Source organism: Gopherus flavomarginatus, chromosome 9 (assembly GCF_025201925.1).
Source record: "Gopherus flavomarginatus isolate rGopFla2 chromosome 9, rGopFla2.mat.asm, whole genome shotgun sequence".
NCBI lineage: Eukaryota > Metazoa > Chordata > Testudines > Testudinidae > Gopherus > Gopherus flavomarginatus.
The window spans coordinates 61,557,414-61,564,220 of NC_066625.1; positions in this window are offsets into that span (position 1 = coordinate 61,557,414).

The following is a 6,807-nucleotide window of genomic DNA, read 5'->3' on the forward strand; positions in this document are numbered from 1 at the left end:
GATGAAGCTAAGTCTTCCTGAGGCACAATGGAATGCAACGTGGTGAACCACTGGCCAGGCAGTCCAGGCAAAGGGCCTTCAAAGGAGATACAATCTTGGGAGTGCACTCCCGAGCACATGGACCCTTCCCTTTTAAGGACCTGCTCTTCATGGCCTGCTACTAGAGATGACTTGGCTGTGTCTGGTTGGTCACACTCCACCTCGGGCAGTGTCCATGCAGTGTCCATGCACTGGGTATGTGAGCGCTACCTAATTAGAGTCCCAGACACCTTGTCTACCTGGGAGCTTTTCTGATCTTCCAGCTGTTTAAGCAGCCCATTCATCCTACAAGCATTCCAGGAGGGAGGGGGAGGGGGAAAGCCATTTCACAGGTATTCAAAGAGGGAGAGGAGTTAAAAGGCGGTGGGGGGGGGAAGTGTAACAGACTTTTTGAACATACAGGTTATACAGAGCATATAGATCACTGCTGCTCCTACAACACTGACGTGAATGGTTTTGTCCAGGGCTGTCAGGCGATTCAAAAAATTAATTGTGATTAATCACACGATTAAAAACATTAATAGAATACCATTTATTTAAATAATTGTGGATGTTTTCTACATTTTCAAATATATTGATTTAAATTACAACACTGCTTAAATTACAAAAAGTATACAGTGCTCATTTTATATTTATTTTTTATTACAAGTATTCACACTGTCAAAAAAAACAAAAGAAATAGTATTTTTCAGTTCACCTAATACAAGTACTGTAGTGCAATCTCTTTATCATGAAAGTTGAACTTACAAATGTAGAATTAGGTACCAAAAATGCATTCAAAAACAAAACAATATAAAATTTTAGAGCTTGCATATTCACTCAGTCCTACTTCTTATTCAGCCAGTTGCTAAGACAAACAAGTTTGTTTACATTTGCAGGAGATAATGCTGCCCTCTTCTTGTTTATAGTGTCACCTGAAAGTGAGAACGGGAGTTCACATGGCACTGATGTAGCCAGCAGTGCAAGATATTTATGTGCCAGATGCACTAAAGATTCATATGTCCCTTCATGCTTCAACCACCATTCCAGGGGACATGCAGCCATGTTGATGATGGGTTCTGCTCAATAACAGTCCAAAGCAGTATAGACCGACACGGTCTTTTTCATCATCTGAGTCAGATCCCATGAGCAGAAGGTTGATTTTCTTTTTGAGTGGTTCGGATTCGGTAGTTTCTGCATCAGAGTGCTTGTTTAAGACTTCTGAAGCATGCTCCACACCCCATCCTGATCAGATTTTGGAAGGCACTTCAGACTCTTAAACCTTGGGTTAGTTAGAAATCTCACATTGGTATCTTCTTTGTGTTTTGTGAACTCTACAGTGAAAGTGTTCTTAAAACAAATGTGTGCTGGGTTATCATCCGAGACTGCTATAACAGGAAATATATGGCAGACTGCAGGTAAAACAGAACAGGGGACATGCAATTCTCCCCCAAGGAGTTCAGTCACAAATTTAATTAATTCTTTTTTTAAACAAGCATCATCAGCACGGAAGCATGTCTTCTGGAATGGTAGCCGAAGCATGAAGGTCCATACAATTGTTTAGCATATCTGGCATGTAAATACCTTGCAATGCCAGCTACAAAAGTGCCATGCAAATACCTGTTCTCACTTTCTGGTGACATTGTAAAGAAGAAGAGAGCAGCATTATCTCCTGTAAATGTAAACAAACTTGTTTGTCTTAGCCAGGCCTGCACAACATACAGCCAGAGGGCCGCATGCAGCCTGCGGAGCCCCACTGTGCGGCCCGCGAGGGGATTCTAAATCCCCCGCACACGGTGCTCTGCGGGCAGCCCAGAGCCCTTTGAATCCCGGCCGCGACCAGGAAGCAAAGAGCTCTGGGCTACTGGCAGCTGCGAGGAGCCCTGAACCCTTTAAATCCCAGCCGCGGCCGGGATTCAAAGGGCTCTGGGCTGCTCGCAGCGGTGGGGAGAGCAGAGCCCTTTAAATCTCAGCCACCGCCAGGAGTCAGAGGGCTCTGGGTTGCCCGCAGCTGCAGGGAGCCCAGAGCACTTTACATCCCAGCTGCAGCCAGGAATCAAAAGGCTCTGGGCTCCCCGCAAAGGAAGCAAAGAGCTCTGGGCTGCCCGCAGCGGTGGGGAGCCCAGAGCCCTTTAAATCTCAGCCGCGGCCGGGAGTCAGAGGGCTCTGGGTTGCCTGCGGCTGCGGGCTGCCCAGAGCCCTTTGAATCCTGGCCAGCGGCCGCTGTTTGCTCCCTCCCTGGACCCCTGCCCCAACTGCCCCCCATGATCCCCACCTCCTATCTAACACCACTGGTCCTTATCCCCTGATACTCCTCTCCCGGGACTCCTGCCCCTAACTGCCCCCCAGAACCCTACCCCCTATCTAAATGCTGCTGCTCCTTGTCCCCCGATTGCCCCCTCCCAAGATCCTTGCCCCAACTGCCCCTTGGAACCCCAGCCCCTATCTAAGCCTCCCTTCTCCTTGTCCCCAACTGCCCCCTCCTGAGACCCCCCCAACTTTCCCCCAGGACCCCACCCCCTACCTGTCCCCTGATAAACCCCTGGGACTCCCATGCCTATCCAACTGCTGCTTGTCCCCTGACTGCCCCCCTGAACCTCTGCCTCATCCAACCCCCCCTGCTCCCTGTCCCTTGACTGCCCCCCAGAACCCCTTACCCCTTCTCCAACCCTCAGCCCCCTTACCGTGCCACTCAGACCAGTGTGTCTGGCTCCACGCAGTTCCAGACACGTTGCTGCCATGCTCCCCTGTGGAGCCCACAGCCTACCCCCCACCCCCAGCACCTGCCTTCCAGATTTGAACACCTCAAAATTCAGGAGTGCTCAAGCTCAGTTTGGGCAGCTGTTACTTCATTTCTCCCAAATCAAATATCCTGATCCACTGCAACTTGCTGTAGAAAAAGTGGGATAAAACTGAGCAAGAAATGCTTATTAGGACTGGAATTGCTATTTTCAACAGCCATTGCCTTTTTGTTTGTTTAAAAGGAAGACAGCAATATTGCATTGGCAAATTCCCCATAGAAAGAAAGAGTGGAACAAAAGAATAATAAAGGCACCTCAACTTTTCCTCATTTATGTAGGACAGTCTTAGAATATGCATCCAGATACCCTTCAATCACACAAGCTGAAAATTGTTCCACTTTACTGCAGCTCTGTAACCATATGGGAATCAATTCTGTCTGTGTTTTGTGTACATCCAAAATTCCTGCTGAATGACCCACCCTGCGAGCGTTACCAGTGACCCAGGGCTGGGGAGGCAGGAGGTGTGTGGGGGGAGGCACTGGTGGGGGGGAGTCCAGGGCTGGGGCAGCAATGGGGTGGGGGGAGGGTACTGGTGGAGAGGAAAGGGGGAAGCCCAGCGCTGGGGCGGCAGGGAGTGTGGGCTGGTGGAGGGAGAGCCCAGGACTGGGGTAGCAGGAGGGTACAGGGGGAAGCCCAGGGCTGGGACAGGGGGCAGCCAAATTTTTTTTTGCTTGGGGAAGCAAAAAACCTAGAGCCAGCCCTGCCGGGTTCCCCCAGCAGCCGGAGCCCCAGGCCCTTTAATTTGACCCTGAGGGCTCCCAGCCACCTCTTCAGCTGGAAGCCCCGGTTGATTTAAAATAAAGTATCACCTCCCCACCCCCAACCTTCCTTTTTGGCCCATAGCTGTTTTGGTGGGGCGGCGCTGGGGAAGAAGGGTTTGTTTCTGCAGGGCCGGGTGGCCCTGGGGCGGGGTGTTTCTGTGGGGCTGGGAGGTTTCGGCCCTTAGCTGTTTTCTTTGGAGTAATGTGGCCCTCGCTGCTTTACGAGTTGTGCAGACCTGGTCTTAGCGATTGGCTGAACAAGAAGTAGGACTGAGTGGACTTGTAGACTCTGAAGTTTTACATTGTTTTGTTTTTGAGTGCAGTTATATAACAAAAAAATCTACATTTGTAAGTTGCACTTTCATGACAAAGAGATGGCACTACAGTACTTGTACGAAGTGAATTGAAAAATACTATTTCTTTTGTTTATCATTTTTACAGTGCAAATATTTGTAATAAATATACACTTTGATTTCAATTGCAACACAGAATACAATATATATGAAAATGTAGAAAAACATCCAAAATATTTAATGAATTTCAATTGGTATTCTATTGTTTAACAGTGTAATTACTACTGTGATTAATTGAGATTAATATTTTAAATTGCCATTAATTTTTTTGAGTTAATTGTGTGAATTAACTGTGATTTAATCGACAGCCCTAGTTTTGTCACATAGGTTATCCCCATTGTAATACCAATAATTGATGATAAAAGGATGTTACAACAATATCACTAGGTGAAAATACCACAGTTAGGTACTAGTTCTATACCCTGTCCAGAGATTTCTAATTAATATTTTCTCCATTAATGTGCTGAAATGTTATTCATATCTTAGATTTCTATTGGATTTTCACAGGATCCAGATGCTTTACTATTCTTTATGTACTTACAGCAATAGTGAAATGTAGTCACCTCTGAGCTAGAGGGAGGGAACCAGCTGATGAGCAGGTCACAGCTCAATAGCGTGGGAAACAGGTGGGGAAATGCTGGCCAACAGAATGGAGTAGGGATTTGCTCTACTACAAAAGAAGCTTCACATACAGAACTCCACCGTAATTTTTAATCCCAAGATAGGTCAACCTAGCTTTTTGTCAGTGAAGCTCTTCATAGCAAGTTAAAAACTAGACTGTAGATTGTAAATCTAGCTGCAATAACTTTAAAGGAAAGACCCTGGAGAAGAAAAAATGGCTAAGACAGAAGTTAGGGGGTTAAAAATACAAGATCCATGTGAGGTCTTGGTAGTTTACATCCAATCTACTTTGCCATGTTTGGAACCTTAACAGCCATGGAGGGAAAATTCTTCTGGCAGAAATAAACAGAGGTTTCTGCTCCAGATAAAAATCTGACTAGGCTGATCATGAAGATGGCAATACTATCTCCGAATCTGAATTAGAAAAAGGCTAAAGGTGCCCAACACTTCCTCTGGAAAACTGCATTAAAAAAAACCAGGATGCTAGATAGCTTTCCTGTGTGTGTAAATTCAGCATTAACAAAGACACATTATATCTGGGGTCATGGCATTTATCTCACTGTTTAGTCTGACTAATGAAACGAGTTTGCTTTAGTGTTCTTGCATCAATATGCTATACTGGAGAGTAGCTTCCCTTGCTTTGTTTTATAGTCACTTCTTGGATTCAGTTTTGTTCTCTGAATCAGTTTTCCTTTTGTTCCCTCTTTTTGCATGGTATTTCCATTCGCTCTTGTTGCATTGAAGATAGCCATACAAGAGCTACTATAATTTGTCCTCAGGTTTGCTAACTACATTTGAATGCTAACCTATCATGAGGGTTCACTAATGGATTTTTCTTGTTAAAAATGTGTAAAGAGCTCAGTCAGATTTTTCTCTTTCCCCAGGGACTGATGTAGCTTTGATAAAATTTACTGTGTGGTAGCTTACTAACTTGCACCTTGTGTTAATTCTTTCTGAGGTTCTGCAATCATCAGTCTTTCTGTAATGGGGAGTACGCCTCACACTGGCCCTGCCAGAACTGAATTAGGCCAGGTGGGCCCAATCAGCTAATTAGGCTGCAAATAGGGGAGCAAATAGGCTGAAGGCAGCTAATTAAAGAGAAGCTCACCTGTAAGAGACAGGTGGAGCTTCTACTAAAGACAGGAAATTAGAAGCAGAGGAGGCTGTAGGGAAGGACTCTGCAGTCATTGTGGAGTTGCTAAAAGTTATTCGGTGGGAGTGAAGGGCCTGGCAAGCCCAGAGGAGGTATGGAAGTGTCTCAGAGAAAAGCAGCAAGGTGCAGAGAACAGACCTTGGATACTGTATAGAGGGTTTCTGAGCTGGAATCAGCAGTAGATGGTGAGCCTAGGTTTCCCTGCCAGTCAGTCACTGCAGGAATGGCACGATGAAGCAGAAGACTGTCTGAGACTGCTAAAGAGCAGGAACTTTGATATGTTCACTCTCTCCCCTGAAGGGGAACCACTATAGTGATGGAACCAGAGGGCTGAGTCATGAAGAGGACAGCTGCAGCTCCTGAGGGTGAGAGAAGGACTGCAGAAGAGAAACTGATGGGGCATAACTGCTACAAGGGGCATCTGCCTGACAAGCTAATCCCCAGAACTGCTAGGAGGCAGCACCATCCAGCACTGAGTGGAGTAACCTGTCACACTTTCCCCACATACTAAAATGCAGCTTTATAGACCCCCTTTATTATAAGGGTCAGTTAGATTTTATTCTTTCCTGTGTGTCACAGATATGAAAGAGAAATCTAACTGATCAGATCACATCAGTAAATCTTAAAATAAAGGCTATCTGTAATAGCCTAGCCAGTGTGGTGGTGGTTGGACAAGAGCATGATGACTAATGCAGTTCAGGGTCTTACAATGCATGCATGCATACATACAATAGTAAGTGATTGCTTCCTGATCCCCTTCTGGTGGTCATTCGGACTTCAAAGCATTGCTTGTTTGAGGTTTTTATGCAGCCTGAATTCTCTCTGCCTTTTGAGAATTTCTAATAGCTATTGTTTCCTATTTTAGTAGAGAATTGGAGGGGTAGCCATGTTAGTCTGGATCTGTTAAGGTGCAACAGGACTCTGTTGCTTTTTCAGAGTAACAGATGTATTGGAGCATAAGTTTTCATGGGTGAATACCTACTTTGTCAGACACATGTGCATGTCAAAGTAGGTATTCACCCACAAAAGCTTATGCTCCCATACATCTGTTAGTCTTTTAGTAGAGACTCTTAACTTGTTTCCACTAATTACTAGCAACT